We start from the raw sequence: 19,638 nt of genomic DNA, 5'->3' as shown, positions 1-19,638 counted from the left end.
GAGAGAGCATGAGCGAGGAGAAGGTCAGAGGGAGAAGCAGACTCCCCATGGAGCTGGAAGCCCGATGCGGGACTTGATCCTGGGACTCCAGGACCATGACCTGAGCCGAAGGCAGTCGTCCAACCAACTGAGCCACCCAGGCGTCCTGATACATTTGATTCTTAACATTAATATTTGTTGCCCCAAAGAACATGTAACCTGCTCCCAGAATCATTGCCAGCCAAGCTGCACAGCTATTTGGGCATAAAACTCAGCAGCAACCAGGATAAAAAAGAAAGGATGAAAGGCAGGCAGGCAGGCAAGTGGAGGAAGGAAGGAAGGAAGGAAGGAAGGAAAATGGACAGACTACAATCAGTGCAATCAAAATACTGATTCACTTCAAAGACTGAACAACTTAGTTGAATCATCCTCATTTGAGATGGTCAGAAAATTCAAAGTTTTAAGCAATAATAATTGCTTTTCAAGACTTTGTTAACTATTATTATTATTATTTTACAGGTACTTTTCCTTCATTTTATAAATATGGAAATCAGCAGGCTTTAAGTTTAAAAACAATATCGATTTCAAATAATTTGTCCCACCATGGACACAAAAAGTTGTAAAGAAATCAGCAATTTTACCAATTGACTCAGCACTGGTTGGAAGAATTTATGTAGCTTCTTGCATGAGCAGGCCAATGGTATATGGTCATCAGTGAATGTGTTGGATGTGATGACTCATATTTACTAACTATATTTACACAGCACATGCTGTCCATTTTTCTTTATATTTCTCTTTTTTTTAATCATTAAAATATTATGGGTGTAACCCTTGGGCCTATGAGGAACATAAGTACATTTCTTAGCAGTCTTCAACCTGCTTTGCTTTCAACCACCAAAGGAAAAAAAAAAGGCACCAGAAAAGTCAAACAGAAGATGTTTGGATGCTGCATATGTTAGAAAAAGTTGTAACATTTGGTCACACTTCAGAGCATTCAAAAAGAGGCCTTTGCTAATTTTGAACACTTACAATATAAAAAATAGAGTTGGGATAAAGAAAATAAGGTAAAGTTGCTTATATTAGGGAGTACAAATAAATATATATATTGACAACGTTAAACTGCCCCAAGATAGTGACATCCAATGTGGAGACAGTCACGATTAAAGGCAGCAGCCACTGAGAAACCATTCTCCCCTGCCCTGTTATCTTACCTGCACTACTCTCACCTCACCTTCACAGGATGGACACAAGAAGTCTAAACACATTTGATGCAAGTGGAAACAGAAAGGTCTGGTACCTGAGAATTGCTTCCTGTTGGGATGCTTAACCTTTACCAACTGTGCTTCCATTTTGTGTACTTGACCGTAACTGAGTCACCTAGCCACCTCTCACTGGAAGGGAAGCTGTCAAAAGGTCAGTGTGGTTATTACACTTAACACCACACTCCTGCTCCCAGCCCCAGAAAGAAGAAAATGCCACTTTCAGGAAGCAGCGCCAACCCTGGGTAGAAGGACTCCTGGTGTGGTGCGGTGGGGGCAACAACTGAGAGCACCTTCTAAGGCTATCTATTTTGGCTCAATGCCTTGTTCCATCTACAACTCTGACAAAGACACCAAGCTGCAAAATAGAACATCATGCCATGAGCCTTCATAATAGCACCCTCTGTAGATATTCGGGCTGTGCCCTACGTTACTATTAGATTGAAGCAATCAGTATGAAAGTAAGCCATGTAAATCAGCTTTGCCACATGTCCTCTACTGAAGATTAGTCCTGAAATGGCCCAAGAGAAAAATGTTCCTGTTGTCAAATACATTTGGAGCATCTTAATGTGCAGTAGAATGTTAAAGCCTCTGGCAAGTCCTGAAGTTAAATATGCTTCACATAATGTTTCCCAAATGACAAAACATACTTTTTGTTATGTATATTACTGTTTCTGAGAATTAATTTGGACAATATTGATAAAACTTCTCTCATAAGCCTGGAAGGCCAATCCTTGTTTTCTGCAGAGGAACATTTTCGATAGAGGATTTCCTAATAAATCCACTGATATCTCAGCTCATTGTTAACAGTGCTACTTGTCAAAATTGTTTGTATTTTACCTTATTTTTTCAGTTCGAGCAATTGGATCATGTTGGAATGAGTAAGCAAGCTTACTCTTTTTTAGTTAACAGGTCTCTGACAGAATCCAGTAGGTTTTACTGAGTAAACTGAGATTTAGAAGTATGACATCTTGAATTATAATATGGGCAAATAAATATCATGTGAGAAACGTTTTGTGATTAATCAAATAAAGATTCCATTTAGCTCCCTTTAAACATGACCCTCCTTTTCAAGAAAAGGAAGAGAAAAGCCACTGACTTAGAAGATCTCTAATGACACTTTATCTCATGCTTTTCTCTCACGTCTGTCTCCCTCCAGACCTTTCTGTCCCCTGTCTTAGAGTAGACAAATCCCAAGTAGTCAGAGTCTGAAAAGTAAAGATGGACCATGTCTTAGGGTTCAATAATATTGATCCCCAGGCTCATGACCTGACATGTTAATGGATGTAAAATGTGTTCTCTTCTCAATATTCTAAGTCCACATTTCAAGGGATGGACCGAGAAGTAATACAAGTATTTGTTGGCACTCATGTGGGAGGAATCACAATCAAACTAGTTAGACAAACACTTGGTTCAGACGTGAAAATTAGAGAACATTAAGAATGGAATACAGCCACCACAGAAATGCCTTTTTACTTCAAAGACTCTTTAGAAGACATGGCTTCAAAATATGATGAGTTAATTTCTAAGTAATGGGTTTTCCCCTTGCATAGTTAAGTAACCAGAACTCTTCAATATGCCTGGAAAACTTTTTCCTACAAATATGAAATGCAAACACACTGGGTGTAAGGAGAGTCAAAATCTTAAGACCTCGCAGCATTTTACTATGAATTCTGACTGAAAAACAAAAACAAAAACAAGTATACCAGAGCTTTGGAGTCTAGATGGCTATATTAAAACACACACACACACACATGTTTCTGAGAGGGTATCCCCCTCAGCCTCACATTAGAAGATGTAGGTTAAGTGGAAAGCACACACAGGAATGGAAACCTTGGTATCTGGGAAAGGTCCAGTGAATTCATGTGAGAAGGGGAAATTCTGAGAATTTAATGTAATTTTCATCAGGAAGTGATCAACTTTCCTATCCAGTTCCATCCCACCAGAATGTCCACTTCAGTCAGAGCCTTTCAATCTTAGGTTAAATGCAGCTTTGGACTTTTGGTATCTTAGAATCACCTCCATATTCTAGGTCTTCCACATCTGTCTCTTCCACAGAGCTTCCCTGGCCCTCGCAGCCCATGCCTTAGGGAAGTCAAGGGACTTCGTAAGGACGCCTTGCTAGTGAGTATTAAAGTTCAGATTTGGACAAGAGTCTGTCTAAATCCAAAGTCCAACATGGTCTTCATTTGCGCAAACAGAAATAATTCTCTGTGGCTTCCCTAGTAAAAGGTGGAGTTGTGAAGTCTAATCCAAATGGAGTAAGTGCAGAGTCCACACCTCTGATGACTTCATTTCTCTCACCCGCAGAGGCATACTGGGATCGTTGTCTAGACTCTACTCAGTGACACCCACCTACTTTCTCACAGTCCCCACTTGTCAGCCTAGAGTTACTGATGTGTTAGTGATTCAAGGGAGGAATATTTTGGAGAAGATTTGAAGAAAAAAACAGTCGGGGCACTTCACATTAATGTCCCTATAGACGGTCAACTTGTGGCTTTATTGGCAGTTTCAAAACAACATTTTGGACATGCCTCAAGCAAGCGATTACTATAAAGTGAGATTCAAAACCCAATCAACTTTACGAGACAGCTGACATATTGACTTCCCTGAGACATGTTTGTGTGAAAAAAGCATCAAAAAAGCAGCTCCATTTATTTCTGGCAAGACTTAGCTTCTTAACAAGTGCCAGTTATTTTATGGAAGGCATAAGATGCTAGAAGATCCTTTCCAAAAGAAATTCCAACTCCTTTCCAGCTTAGGCTAAGCTACTAAGTTACTCCACTGGACCAAACTGGGGACAAACATATTTTAAATCACTACCTCCACAAATCATTTTCAACTGTGAGCACTTTCTAAAATTATTAGCTATTACATTTTCAGATTTAAAAAAAAAACAACTAGATTGAGGATTTAAACAATTTACTTAGAAATATCATTTGGAACTTGGTACTGTCACTGCCATCATATTTAACCGTCTCATAGGAAAATAACCTATGAGAAAATCTACATAATACTTTAAATTCCTTATTATGCCTCCAGCACCAGCACCACCTCAATTAATCGTTACCATAACACTCAATACATCTATTAATTAACCTTTAAAGAATTAAAGTGTCCCAGGGATATTTTTTTAATTATAAAAATATGGCTCAAACCAATCTTCTCAGTGGTGTAGCTCAGTATTGCAATTGTACAGTTTCTTTCTCACTTTGCTCTAAAGACCCATCACTTTTTACAGCTCAGCTCATGGGTTCTCACTCACTCTCTGGATGGAATCCCTCCCTCCTCTGGACTCCCATAGTCTTTTGTTTATTCTTGTCCTAATGCCTTTATAGTCGGACTTGCTTTTGAGATACTCTGAAAGACTGCAAATTCTATGAAAATGTATGGGGCTTTATTCATCTTTGGGGCCTCCACCACATCTAGAAAGAAAATAATTATCCTAAAATATAATCATATTGAAATGAAGTAACTCAGTAAAATCTTACTAAATAAGAATATGTTCTCAAACCCAGTACTTAGCATTATTGAAGTGATCGAATACCTTCAAAAGAGTCTGAACCATATAAAAATAGATTAATACAAACCTAATGTTTATTATCAGGCAGGCTGAGATTTCAACACTGCCAGTTACTAAGACTGGGCAATAGTTAAATCCCTAGAAGTTTTGAGTTTTCAATCTGTACAATGAATTATATGAACACAATGTAGTCGTTAAGATTACTGCGAAGAAATACACTGTCTACCATAGAATAACTTACCAGTGCAAGGTCATCATTTACATTCACTGACATAAATCAGGGGACCCTCCCTGCCTCAGTCAAGATAGTTTAAGGTGATTGTTTTCAAAGCATGGACTTTGGGCGAACAGCTCTGGCATCATGTGGCCGCTTGCGCTCCTCGCCTCAGTCACCAACCTACTAAATGAGAAACTCTGGAGGTGTGCCTGGCAATCAGTTTAAAAAGTCCTTCAAGTGATTCTGATGAAAGCTCCTCTCAATGCCTAGTGGCTTAAAAGGTTTACTTCTCTTGTATAGTACATGCCCACTTGATAGGAGCTTCGCTCTAAGTCAGCCTCAATGGAAGGCCAAACCTGAAGAGTTTTCTCTGACACATGCTACTTTCATTTACATTTCATTGTACAAAACAAGTCTAACAGCCGTACCTGATTTCAAGTGCAATCTTAAAATATGCCCAGAAGAAGAAGAGAAAGAATATATATGGGTAGCTCCAGTGACAACGGTGGTTGCTTTCACCTTTTTATTTTCTTTCTTTGGTGGAAATGGAGCTCCTGGTTAAGTCAAATGCTAAGATTTTGACCTTGCCTCAAAGGAGGCAGGAGGTTATCAACCTCCATTCGTGTAGAAACTTGACTGAAATACTCTACTACTTTAAAAGGAGCACTTTACACAGTTGTCATCAAGAAACTATACAACTGGGTTGAATTTTTCTCAAGTTTAAGTCTTTCTTTCAGTTATTTAATCCTCAAAGCTTGATTCAACTTGCTAATATTGGACCTAATATACGATAATGCTTGATAAAGACTGAAATACTTATATTTCATTGATATTTCAAGATACTCTGTAAAGACCCCTATAACCTCCAGGCATTCCACCTCTGCCGGGTGTATGTATCAGAGCATCGCCCCTGCCACCACAGACGGCCAGCTCCACCTAACTCTCGGTAGGCAGGACCTAAGAAATAGAAATGGAAGGACTTTCTCATGAGTTTTCTATACTAACCACCAAACCCTGGAGCCAAGGTGTGTGCTTGTACAGGTTGTGTACTGAAAGGAGTAACACACTAGAGAGCATCAGCACATCGCCAACATCAGATCTTTGTATCTTTATTAAGAAAACATTGACACAACCAGCAGCAAAATATCTAATTTTTCTAACAAATGAATTTATCACCATAGTCTAAGAGAAGTAAATTGTATTGAGAAAAGGATAATCTTTCTTTCTTTCTTTCTTTCTTTCTTTCTTTCTTTCTTTCTTTCTTTCTTTCTTTTTCTTTCTTTCCTTCCTTCCTTCCTTCTTTCCCTCCCCTCTCCCTCCTCCCTCCCTCTTTCTTTCTTTCTTTCTTTCTTTCTTTCTTTCTTTCTTTCTTTCTTTCACAAAGACAGCTGAAGGGTCAGAGTTGACCTGTGTACCATTTCATCCAAGATTTTACTTTAGGCATTGTCATATGTCTACCTTGTTTCACAACCTAGCTATAGTCTTAAAAAGCTACTTATAAAAACTGAGCTTTAACACACTAAAACTCTTTTACAAATAAAAGAGACCCAAAATTGTTTAAAAGCTGAGTCCTTTAGTAATACTAGCAATTACTATCCAGATACACCCTGGATATATTTTTTTCAAATCAATCTGTTTGGAGAATTCCTCCATGTACAGATACATGGGGGAATTCTGCTGTTTTAGCCCATCTAAGTTTAAGCAAATTTTACACCATTATAGGGAATAAGAGAATGATCCATAATTACTTAGAATGAAGTCTCTAAATGTGAACTTCTGGGTCAGTTAGATAAAAGTTTTGGGAAAAGGTTTTTTGTTTGTTTGTTTGTTTTGTTTGTTGTTGTTTTTTTTAAGATTTTATTTATTTATTTGACAGACAGAGATCACAAGTAGGCAGAGAGGCAGACAGAGAGAAGGGGGGGGGGTGCAGGTTCCCTGCTGAGCAGAGAGCTGGATGCGGGGCTTGATCCCAGGACTCTGGGATCATGACCTGAGCTGAAGGCAGATGGTTTAACCCACTGAGCCACCCAGGCGCCCCAAAAGGTTTTGTTTTTGATTTCCTTAACAGCCTTCCCATAGTCCTGGCTCTTGTCATATCTATTCCTACACTACATTGTGACCACATCTGGGTAAACAGTTGGCACTTAATAGTCAACATGTTAACTCCTAAGCTTACGACATTCTTAAAAGAGTATGTAGGAGCACGAGATTCATGATGAGAACTACGTTCAGTCTGGTAGGAAAGTACATGTGTGTATTGACATGTATTAATAAAGACGGAACACTGATGGGCTCACTGCAAGGCTGAGAAAGCAGCACTTTTTGCTCCATGACCAACATCAGTCCCTGCCTTATTCCTCACTTCCAGCCACTTCTGCTGGACTTCTCCAAGGTTCCTAACAGCTCAGATGGGATGTCAAACAATCTGCAAATACACCGGTCACCTATTGAGTCAATCCCTGCAAATGACCTTCTCCGGGGATAAGCTTCACAGGGTGTTTGAAGGAAAATTCTTCTTTAAGCATCCTTAGGTATATACAAATGTGCAAGAATGAAGGTAATCTTAATTTGGGAACTGAGCTGCAGAAATCACATGCAAGTCTTCGAAAACTGAAGCCAGAGTCTTTCAAAACTGTTAGTCTTTCTTTACACATTTATTTAATTTACCACAATTTTACTTTTAGTGTATTCAGGACTTTTCCACTACACTAACCAGTCATTTAAATCAACACTTCCTACTGCCAGAAAAAGCTGGCACAGGAAGAAAGAATGCAGGGTGGAAACAGAGCTCACCTCTTCTGATAGACTGGATGCATCGTTCATAAAAGCCGTAACGCACATGGTTCAGGCCTGGAACACTTCCCTGTAACCACTGAAGGTGCATGATCTGCAAAAGTAATCACAAAATGACTTGGATCTTTGGATCTTTGACTTGATCTTGGATCTTCATACACTTTGTTATGGTGTTTGCGATCCACCCTCAATAGATTTTTAAGTGTAAATATAGTAATGTTGACCATCGGTATGCTGTGTACGGCAGAGCTCTAGTAATTCCTCATTTCTGGAAAACATGCATCACAACCACAAGGAGGTACAACTCATATCTCTCAGGTTGGCTGTGATCAAAAAGACCAAAGTCACGTGCTGATGAGGATGTGGAGATACCGGAACGCTTTGCACTGTGCGTAAGAATGCAAACGGGTGCAACCACTGGAGAAAACCCTGAAGTTCCTCAAAAACCGGAAGGGGAGCCACCAAGTGAAAATGCAATCTTACTTCTGGATATTTATCCAAAATAATTGAAATCAGGGTCTTGAAGAGGTATTAGCACTTGGATATTCATCACCTCATTACTCACCATATGCAAGGTATAGAAACAACCCAAACTCCCATCAACAGGTGAATGTATAAAGAAAATGTGATATATACTATGTTCTGAGTATATATATGTATAAAATAGAATGTATTCATATTCTTTTAAAACACCTACTATTGTGACCTTTACTCTCTCCTCCTTAATACACCTTTAAAAAGCCCCTAGCCCTATAAAACTACATACAAATCATAACTCTAGGTAGCAATGAGAAAAGGTACTGGGAGAAGAGACTATTGTCATTGTCATCATCATCATCACTGTTTTCATTGTACCACTATTGTCCTCTTCCCCTTGCACTTTTTTTTCCTTTTTCTTTTTTTTTAAAGATTTTATTTATTTATTTGACAGAGAGAGATCACAAATAGGCAGAGCGGCAGGCAGAGAGGGGAAAGCAGGCTCCCTGCCAAGCAGAGAGCCCAATGTGGGGGCTCGATCCCAGGATCCTGAGATCATGACCTGAGCTGAAGGCAGAGGCTTTAACCCACTGAGACACCCAGGCGCCCTCCCCTTGCACTTTTCAAAGATACTTCAGTGAAACAGGAAGGAAGAAGCAATATTAAGAGAGGTACAACATTTTCTTTAAAGCTCTTGATGAAATGGGAGAGAACAATTTTGGAAATCTCAGTCATTTCTATACAGCCCACTAAATTAAATAAAATGTAATACTTACCTCATATGTTGTTTTCTTTTTAAAGCCATGTTTTCAACTTTCCTCTAGCTCTAGCAACAGATTACCTGTAAGCATAACACCCACATGTACAGAGATTTTTTTAACTTCTACTTCCTTTTAAGTACTCGAGTCTAGGGCTTAGCAACGATTACTCAAATTTAGTGCTGACCTATCAAGAAAGTTCTATGAGTTTGAGCTTAGAAAATATAGACGAGGGTGGTATGGGTTTCTTTTTCATCAAAGTGCTGGTAGTTGTGTTAAGAATACTATTGGAACATTTATTTTAATAGCTTTTCATTTCCTGTTTCAGTTTGTAATACCTATGGGACTTGGGAAATAAGTGCTATTCTAGATAAGTTTCATTTGGTAAACATTGATTCCTTTGCTCTTATTCTGATTGGAGCTGAAATACATTGTTCTCCTTCCCTGTTTTTATTTCCCAGCACCCCAGATGGATGTCCTGATCTGACCTGTGTCTATTGGTCACGATGCACTCTCAGCACAATCCCTGCCTCTCACTTTCCTACTACAGAGGAGGAATTTTTTCAGGGTAAAAATGAGGACTCATCTTACTTCCTTTTGCATGGAAAACAAACAAATCTACTGTAGGAAAGAGGAAAACAAACCTTTTGAGGGAACAGTATTTGTTCAACTGTATAGATCAGTTTTCTGATACATCTTCCTTCATATCATAGACTGGCCATCTCCATGGCCTTGAACAAGTGATGTCATTTCACCAGACCAGTTCCTGCATCTGTAAAATGGAATTAATAATAGTATTGTCTTCAGAGCACTATTGTGAGGACTCAGTAAATACTGCTTAATGAATAGAAATTTAGGCAAAATCTTATTACCTTGATACCTATGTGTTCAGCCTAGAGCATGGTACTAGAAGAAAAAAAGAAACAGCAAGACATAGCACTGGAATAGCATTGGAAGAGAGAGAGACACAGACTCAGACAGACACAGGGAGAGAGTGAGAGAGAGAAAGAGAGAGAGAGAGAGATGCTAGTGATATATTGTCTTGGAAATGCATAAAGAATAATAATACATATATAATAATTTAAAAAATAATAATGTACAGTTCACATTCACTGTGCGTGTTGAGGATGAGTTAAAATATATAAGAGTTCATCATATTATTTTTTTCTTTACTGGGTAGGTTTAAGATATTGCACAATTAAAATATTAAAGAAAACCAAATTCTTGATATGTAGGCCCCTACAACTGTGGGAGAAGCAGGAAATCTGCACGAGCTTAATTTTTCTTTTCTGCATATATTTTTAAAATTTTTATCTAGAAATAGCCTATCCTCATTCTTGCCTTTATTTTTGCCAGGACATGCTGCTGGGTATGTGTTTTTTGAGCAGCTCTGAGAATAGGCTTGGCAGTAATATTTCCCCTTAGTGAAGGGGGAGGCAGAGGGCAAGAGAAGGTTCCCAAATCCCCCAGGGAAGAGGGTCTCCGAGATTTCAACATAAAAACTGCCATAGGCTTATAGGAGATTGCAAATTACCTCTCCTGGTTTTTTTTTTTTTTTTTTTTTTTTGGATCCTTGACCTAAAGGAAGCCAGGGAAACTGACTCACTGAGAAATAATGCCTGGCATCCAAGGAGGCCATCTGGAGCTACTGTGGTAGAAAAGGCTGTGTTGAGAAGATTAATATGACAGCAAGTTCCCCTCCTTTCCTGGAATTAGCTTCTGACCTTCTGTTCATCTTCTTTAGCCCAAGGTACAGGGCAACATAGGCCTGAGAAGCTCCAAGGGGCTTGTATGAACATGAGGCATTATCAGTACTAGGTCACAGTGTCTGAATAAGTAGATGTTTCCATGTCAGTCAACCTGAGATTCAGACTTTTGTGATTAGGAAAAAGCCAGAAAGTGTCTTGCTGGGTGGTTAATGGTTTGTTTGATGTCTGTCTTCATTAAGAACAATTATGAGAAGGAATTTTATGACCCTCTTTTTCAAGGCTTTAGACAAAGGCTTCCAGGGGAAGATAGATGAAAATGAGGCTGAGCATGTCTTGATCCGAGCAAAGAATAATGTACTAATCATCTACCGATAAGTCACAGATTAGCCCAAAACTGAGTAACTTAAACAAGAGTAGCTTTCTCAAAGTTTCTTTGGGACCATAATCTGAGTGTGGCTAATCTGGGACCCTCTCATTCAGGGTCTCTCATAAGGTTGTGATCCAGCTGTGGACTGAGCTACCATCATCTCAAGACTCACTTGGAGAAGGTCCCCTTCCAAGTTCATCATATGGTAGTTGTCAGGATTGAGTTCCTCACGGGCAACCCATTACAGATATCAGTGAAAGAATCCCAGGGATTGGTTTTGTTAAATATTTTTCTTGCCTTTTACTTTTGAGGGGATGTAACCCACACATTCTTCATAAATTAAACTAACATCTATCTGGAGAACACACACTATCAAAGTGCCTCAGTGTGGCCCTGGCATCCGTCACCGAGCCAACTTTCAACTTACCCATCACATCCCAACATCAGTGAACTTATCATTGCTTTCCCAAACAAAACCATGTGTTACATAAAATGATATAATTAAGATTCTGTGATTATTTGTATTATAATGTTTCATGGGCAGTACGGTTTATGGAAAATAAAGTAAAAAAAAAAATCAATCCTCAAATACAAAATAAGGAAATGTGAGTTCAATGTCCTTGATGCCAAAAGGAAACTGAGCTAAGGTCACCTTCTCTTTCTGAATCTCAGATTCTTCATCTCCCAAATGTGGGACCAGATTGCCCAGTTCCCTTGGGGTTCAGAGCGTAAGACCTTCTTTCATTCCAGATTTAAAGGGCTCCTGCTTCCCACCACCATCTCATCATGACGTACCCCTTCAAATACTTTGAATATTCAGAAGTCATATTCCAGTCAGAGTACATGTAGGTAGAGCCATCTTCTATTTCAGTAGATGGTGAACACTAAGTGTCCACACATATGACCTAGTCTCCAGGAACATTGCTTTTCAGCTCTGGGGATGTTCTCCATTGTCTCTGGGTCCTATACATGAGCATCACCACTACTTGTGCTGAATCTCTTTCCCCAGAAATACAGACTTCACCTGATTCTCCTGGAATCTGGCAATAATATCCTCCACTCACAAAGTAAATACTCAGCAAGGGTATGTAGACCCATTTAAAAATAAACAAATAAAAATAAGTGGATGAGTGTCAGAGGGACAGAGTTCCTTCCAATTAGTGTCCCCCACCCTGGTTCTGGGAGAGCACACGAAGACATTTCATGATTTTAAAGGGGTCAGTACCCAGGACTGGAGGATGGTACCATTCACCCAAATGCACTGATAACAGATTTTAGTTTTAGTAAACTAAAGATGAGTAGAGATGGATGTGTTCAATGATTAAAACAATCATGACAACTTGGATCACTTGGTGGCTCAGTCAGTTAAGCGTCCAGCTCTTGATTTCGGCTCCAGTAGCCTGGGGTGGAGACCGCCTTGCACTCCACACTCAGAGGGGGGTCTGTTTGAGATTCTCTCCCTTACCCTCTGTCCCTCCTCTCCCCACACACACTCTCTCTCAAATAAATAAACAAATCTTTTAAAAAACGCAGTAATAATTGGGGCGCCTGGGTGGCTCAGTGGGTTAAAGCCTCTGCCTTTGGCTCAGGTCATGATCTCGGTGTCCTGGGATGGAGCCCCGCATTGGGCTCTCTGTTCAGCGGGGAGTCTGCTATCCCCTCTCTCTCTACCTGCCTCTCTTACCTGTTTGTGATCTCTGTCTGTCAAATTAAAAAAAAAATTAAATTTTTTTTTAAAAAAGCAATAATAATAACTCTGCATCCTTGCTTTTTGTCCAAATTTGCAAAGATAAAAGACTCAAAAGAGTAAAGCTAACTAAGTTTTGCGTATTACCTTTCCTCCAAGTTCTTTTCTGTTTCTTTCACGTTTTATAAGGGAAGAACCAATCCCTCAACCTGTTTTTATCATTTTTTCCCCAAATTACCAAAGGCTGATAGGAACACCAGAAAAGGATATCTACATTTTTACCAAAGAACCTTCCCTTCCCTGGATAAGCCTTTTTCCTTTCTTTTTCTGTGGAGACTTGAGATAATCCCGCGGCACTTTCCCTGGAAGGAAAAAATCAGATCCAACCCTTGTTATTGCCCCAGCCCTCTCCATCACTTATTTTCCTGATTCACAGAGGAAGGGAGAACCTTGAACTGTACTTTGCACACCTTCCTGTTTAAGGAAAGAAACACAGAAGTCAATAGAACTAACATTATGAAATTTAGGAAATGAAACAAGATTGAGGTTTTGCACAAGGACCAAAAAGGTCAGGGTGAGGATTCTGGCCTGTAAGGCCCGTGTTCTTTAAGACCCTCTGTCCTGGGTGCCTGGGTGGCTCAGTGGGTTAAGCCACTGCCTTCGGCTCAGGTCATGATCTCAGGGTCCTGGGATCGAGTCCCGCATCGGGCTCTCTGCTCAGCAGGGAGCCTGCTTCCTCCTCTCTCTCTCTCTGCCTGCTTCTCTGCCTACTTGTGATGTCTCTCTGTCAAATAAATAAAATAAAATAAATCTTAAAAAAAAAAAAAAGACCCTCCGTCCTGCTCCAGGAAGGGAGCAGAGCCAGTGTTTTGAGGGTTTTCCCCACAGAGACATCCAGCACATTTCAGGGCTTCGACGGGCCACTGTTCTCCTCTCATGGTGGCACCTGTCTCAGTGGGAAGAGCACTGGCTAATCAAGCCATCCATTCAGCTTATGAAACGGGTGCAAAGAACGGAAGGAGAATGCATGCCTGTCTTAATGGATTGCTCTGAGGACAAAGTGACATGGCATGAATGTACTTTGTAAATGATGGGTATCAGCACAGAGAGCTGACTGAGTGCCAGGTACTGTGTTAGGGAGTGTTAGCAGAAGTCAGGGAGACGTTAGGGAGAACTTCGGCAGACATTAGACACCTCACTCATCTAACCTGCCCCCAAACCTTAGGGGACATGTCTTCTAACACGTATGCTATAAATACAGGAACTGAGATCCAGAAAGTCTAGGAGACTTAACCTTGTTCTAGGTTGTTCCATGGCAACGTGGGGCCTCACACTCAACTCTCTGACTCCAGAGTTTAAACTCCAGCAATAATTCGTCTCTTTCCTTTGCTCTTATTTATCTTACATGCAAGACATATAGAATCAGAGAAAACCTTTGGCACAAAATCTTTCCTTCCAGCCAAGTTTTAACGAATACCCCTACCAAATCTTGGAGAGTGACTGCCAACGAATCTGTGATTGGGTCTCAGCCAGCAACAAACCCTGTCGTCCGTGCGGAGATGGGGACGTAGGCATATGACTCAGGGAGGGAGCAGCGTGTTGAGCCAAAAGGTAACATTTTATGTAGTTCCTTTGTGGATTGTAACTGCATTCCCTTTAATGCCCTTTGATTTCTCACTCTCAAGTGTGGGGGTGAGAAAAGAATTAATTATAGTGAGCCAACACTCCTGCCCACGACAGAAAGCTGCTCATAAACTGTCGGCTAGGGATAGATGTTCCTATAAAAAAATGGAATGAGAGGCCATTCCTCCCCTGGAAAAGGCTGAGAATAGGCCTTGCTCTACTTGTGTTGAGAGATGCTGTGACTATTCAAAAGGTACTTCCTTTTCTTACCAGGGGCCACATCCCTTGAAGTGACAAGATCTCTCTCCTGTTCTAAGACACCTATTCTTGTACATGTATGGATTCACATGCACAGATCCAGATACAAGTGTGACATGTGTGTGGACTCAGACACATGCAGACAGACAGACAGACAGACAGACACACAAACACACACCAGACCAAGAGAGAAGCAATCAAGTCTCAGAGCTGGCTCTAAGTCTGAGAGATTGGCCCTCAGACTTCAGGCCCACCATGCATTATCTGGAGAACTTACAATTCTTTCCTTTCCTCGCTGAGATTCAGTTTTGTAGAGCTATAAATTAGGTGTAATACTACCTCTTTAAGGGATCGTAGCACAAAGTGAATCAAGGGATACAATGCATGAGAAAATAACTTCATACAGGAACTCGATGTGCAGTAAGCACCAAGGAAATCCTTCACAGAGCACTTACATTCCAAATGTGGAAAAATCTGAAATATGGGAGTTTGATAAATTTGATAAAGCTGGATAATAACCGGTAAAGAAATATTCATTACATCATTTTCTACTGTTTTTTGTATGCATATACTATTTCATAATAATATTCAGGCTAATGTTTAAAAATCTATATAAGTACATAGAACCTGAACACAGGATGTCTCCCAGAAGCAAAATGGAAAATGATAGCATTATTTAAAAATTTATACCCTTGCATATTGTTTCAATTGTTTCAAAATATGTATAATATTTTTGCAAAAATGTTGAACTCTATACAGTCTTGTTGGCTTGTCTGTGTAATATAAAGAAACCATATCTCATAATAGTTAGCCTGCGGACCACCAATCAAAATAGTCTTTTCCTTTCCTCTGTGACTGTCTCATACTGAAGCAACCTGTAGAGGGCTTTTTACATTTTTGAGCTCCTCTTACTTGATTTTAACAAAACATCTCGTAATTGGTTGGGTTAGGAAGAAAGGAGTACAAGAAGTACACTCACTGTGCACCTCCCTAAACCGAGAGAGACCCTCCCTCGCAGCCCGGAAATGAGCCCTGCTTTGGACACCTCTCCATGCTTGGCACTTGTTCCTCTGAAATGGCTCCTTTACCATTGTTCATACCTCAGTAATTATATAACCACAGAAAGAACCCTTTAAACCGAGCCAATGAGAAGATGAAACCAGAGGGCTGGGTCCAGGGTCAGATACCTGAAACATATGTCAAGAATCTTTGTCCTGCTACAGAGAGGAACAAACAGACCAAAGAGTAACTACATATTTTCACATTATATTAAAATAATGACCAGGTCCCATCAAGCAAAAAACGAAGACAACCCATTTAAATAACTAAAAGGGAATTGGAGAGGATTGTAGGATACTGGTATACTCAGTGCCTGCAGCAAAAAAAAAAATTTCCATTTTTTAAAAGGACAATCTGAACAGGTAACAAGAGCCATAAAACTGATATGCACTTTGATCCAGTGATTCTAAAGGTGGGAATTTATCCTAATGAAAAATAACCTTAAAGCGAGTAAACAAACACCCCCAAAATAGCAAAGAATGGATAATTCAGATTCTAATAGGAGTTTGCAAATTTCAGGGAGACAGCTGAAGAGACCACCATGTAACCACAACAAATGAACTTTCTGAAGTACATGTTGGTGCTTGGAGAAGATGTTGTGAAATTATCAGAGTAAGACGAGCCCTTAGAAATAGACAAGTTCATCATACTTTTGGATGGTCAGTATCAGTTTTGGAGTTTAGTAATGTAGATCCTCGGGCCCCAAATCTCAACTGCCCGTTGAGCTATGCCTGAGCCCAGGCTTCATTCCCATTCTTGGCTCTCCAAGGCTGGCTTTTTGCCACCTCATTATCCAGTTGGGTGTCTGAGATAGCAGCAGATGTATTGTTCTGCCTCTGCTGAAGACTGACTACAGGGACTCTTACAGTCTCCTGTGGTCCTGACCAGGAGGAATTCAAATGAATAATCCAGAACATGAGTTTACTGCCAGCAGGACCAAGCTCTGCTAAATCCAGCCTCTTTTCCTTTGCCAGTCTTTCTGCTTGCTAAAATGATCACCAGAGAAAGGTGTCAAAGAAAAAATATTGCACCAGAAGCAGTTCAATAGGCAAGGAAGTCTTTTTTTATTTTTTTTTTTAAGATTTTATTTATTTATTTGAGAGAGAGGGAGAAAGAAAGCATAAGCAGAAGGAGGGGCAGAGGGAGTAACAGACTCCCTACTGAGAAGGGAGCCCAACGTGGGACTGAATTCCAGGATCCTCGGATCATGGCCATAGCTGAGGGCAGACTCCAGGTGCCCCTATTTTTTTTTTTTTTTAATAAAGCAGCTGGTGAGCCAGTGGAAAACTATTAGAGAGCATTAGAAAAGAGTTTGGTTAATGTGATTACACCATGTCTGTTTGCTAATTGGTGCTTATTCAGTTAGCCTCAAAGACTGGGATATAAGATGCCTATCTTCCTTGATGATTATATTTCCAAGGGACAGTTTCTGTCCTTGAGAAAGACACTCCTGGGTCATAAAACTGGCAAATGTTAGAGAAGATTTACATCTCAAAGGGCAGAAAAAGCATTTATAATTCCAAGTTTTCTAAAGCAAATGCTCTAAAAAAGAATGCAGATCAGGGACCCATGGTCAAAAAGAAATTTTCCTGAAGTTAAGTCAAGCTGAGGGAATGTTTGGGCAGTGATGGTCAGAGAGCACATCCATGAGTGGACAGCTGACTGTGATCATGTTTGAGAATCAGGAAAAGATCCTATCTTCCTGGACTTAATACTGATAATGATACCATATTGCCATCAATTTCTTTATGGCTGAATAGACCCAATGTAATTTTGCATGGTCCACTCCTTATCAATTCCATCTGTCACAGGTCATGTGAAAGCAGACTGTGGGACGCTGACTCTACAACAGAAATGTGTGTGCAGGAAATATACTAGGGAGTGTTCTCAGGGTGGAACTCTGTGGGGGGAGTGAAGGAAGCAGGGTCAGCCAGAAGAAAAAGTTGAAACGTGATGACTGCTCCATGAAAGTCTCAGTCAACGTCATGGGGAATTTTGGAGTGAAGAAGGTTCTGCACAGTTGACCTTCATTAGAATGAGATACCCACGTCTTTACACGCTTACTTGGTGAATCATTATATGTGAACTACCCCCATAGTTCCCTGGAAGAGAAAATGGTCTTGGATGGAGCAATACTCTTCAGCTGAAGGCAATCCCTGGAGTGGGAAAGTCATCTGCAAGGTTATCATCCAATTTAAAATATCCCATTCAGATTCTCCTTATCACAATTATAAAGGATGCTTTTTATTTTTTACATGAAGCTATCAAGTTTATTTGTACAATTATTGTACAAATGTTTGTCGTGTCTCTCCTTCCATCTAGAATGTAAGTTCTGTGAAGACAGGGACCTTTGTGTGTTATTTGTCTGTATTCTGATCACTTAGCATAGTTTGTGGGTTATAATAAATAGTGGTATTTCCTAACTAAATCAATAAATGAATATGTTGAATGCTTTCTGTGTATGAACAATTTGAAAACTCTGTGAGAAATTTTTTTTTTTTTAAAGATTTTATATATTTATTTGACAGAGAGAAATTACAAGTACACTGAGAGGCAGGCAGAGAGAGAGAGAGAAGGAAGCAGGCTCCCTGCTGAGCAGAGAGCCCGATGCGGGACTCGATCCCAGGACCCTGAGATCATGACCTGAGCCGAAGGCAGCGGCTTAACCCACTGAGCCACCCAGGCGCCCCAACTGTGAGAAATTTTTGACCCTACTTCCTAGGAGGCCCATCTCTGAAAATCTCTGTTTCCAAAGAAGTTCATCTGAAGCAAATCTTCCTTTGGGGCATTCCTATCATTAGGGCATAGATTTTTTTTTTTTTTTCCTCTGTGACATTTACAATAGTTGGCATTTAGTTGGTGCTTTCTAAGTATTTATTTAATGAATAAATGAATGAATGAAATAATAAATTAATCGATCTTAACTCTGTTCCTTGGAGCCACATGAAATTAACACTCCTCCACTTAGTCTCTGAAACCCCTGATCCTACTTAATTTCTCCAAGGCAATAACTCAGACATCTTTTCATTATTTCTTAGATGACCAGTTTCCAAACTCCTTGAACATCCTGGCCTGGCTTCAACAGGAGGCCATGGCCTCTTAGTCATCCTGACTAAAATCAAGATGGTCAAGAGTCTTACTCAAGTTTTACTGATGTATAGTTCCCTCCACAGCTAAGATAGAAGATCCTGGAGGGCAAAGTCTGCGCCCTATTCTAATTCCTACCCTGCCTAAACATTTGCAAATGAAGTTGTTAGCTATGTCCAAGAATGCAAATTGATAAAGTTTAATTAAGCTAATTAAGTTGCCATGACTAAACCTCTTTACCTTTCCTTCATTCTTTAGACTTTATTTCCCTTTCTGTCTCTTTTTTTTTTCTGTGTAACTTACCCTAAGGAAATGTTACCCCCTTCCAGAATCTAGTTAAGATTTTCCAATAATTATAGTAATTGCCAGAAGACATGCATGCCTTAGAGGCTAATAGCAAGCACTTTTTGAAAGCCAAGGTGACTCTGCCTACAAATCTTTCACTTTATATAGTAAGTAATAAAATCCATAAGAAAAAATTAAAGAATTAAAGGACAAAGTTAGAAAAAAAAAAAAAAAAACCCCAAAACCACAAAGAACAAAGGTAAAGGATATGGGGACAAGAACATGAATTTGTTCCAAATAAGGTATAAATAAAACAGAAGGACATAGAGTATAGAAAATTAGAATCTCCAGCCTTATTAATACTCTCCATATTTAATGAAAATAGCCTCATTCCAACAATTCTGAAAATAATTTGCACAATTCATTAGTCCATAGAAATCTACTATTTATCAGCTGTGCATGTCCCATAACTCCCACTAAAACTTTATTTCCCTAATCCCTCTTGTTTGTCTAGGCATTAGTTCACACTGACTTTGTATTAGAAATTATGTTTAGTA

At 39.7% G+C, this 19,638-nt stretch overlaps 1 long non-coding RNA gene across 1 annotated transcript in view; it reads right to left on the bottom strand.

Annotated features, from left to right (window-relative positions):
* LOC131830275 (uncharacterized) overlaps positions 1 to 19,638 on the bottom strand; it is a 67,955-nt gene that overhangs the window by 19,324 nt on the left and 28,993 nt on the right. Inside the window, exons 3-5 of the long non-coding RNA XR_009353094.1 lie at positions 9,651 to 9,778; positions 9,025 to 9,089; positions 7,772 to 7,865 (exon numbers count right to left, since the gene is read on the bottom strand). This is a non-coding gene — a long non-coding RNA (uncharacterized LOC131830275). The remainder of the gene's footprint in view (positions 1 to 7,771; positions 7,866 to 9,024; positions 9,090 to 9,650; positions 9,779 to 19,638) is intronic.

The sequence above is a fragment of the Mustela lutreola genome, chromosome 4 (assembly GCF_030435805.1).
Source record: "Mustela lutreola isolate mMusLut2 chromosome 4, mMusLut2.pri, whole genome shotgun sequence".
Lineage (NCBI taxonomy): Eukaryota > Metazoa > Chordata > Mammalia > Carnivora > Mustelidae > Mustela > Mustela lutreola.
This window is presented reverse-complemented; position numbering and strand designations above follow the sequence as displayed.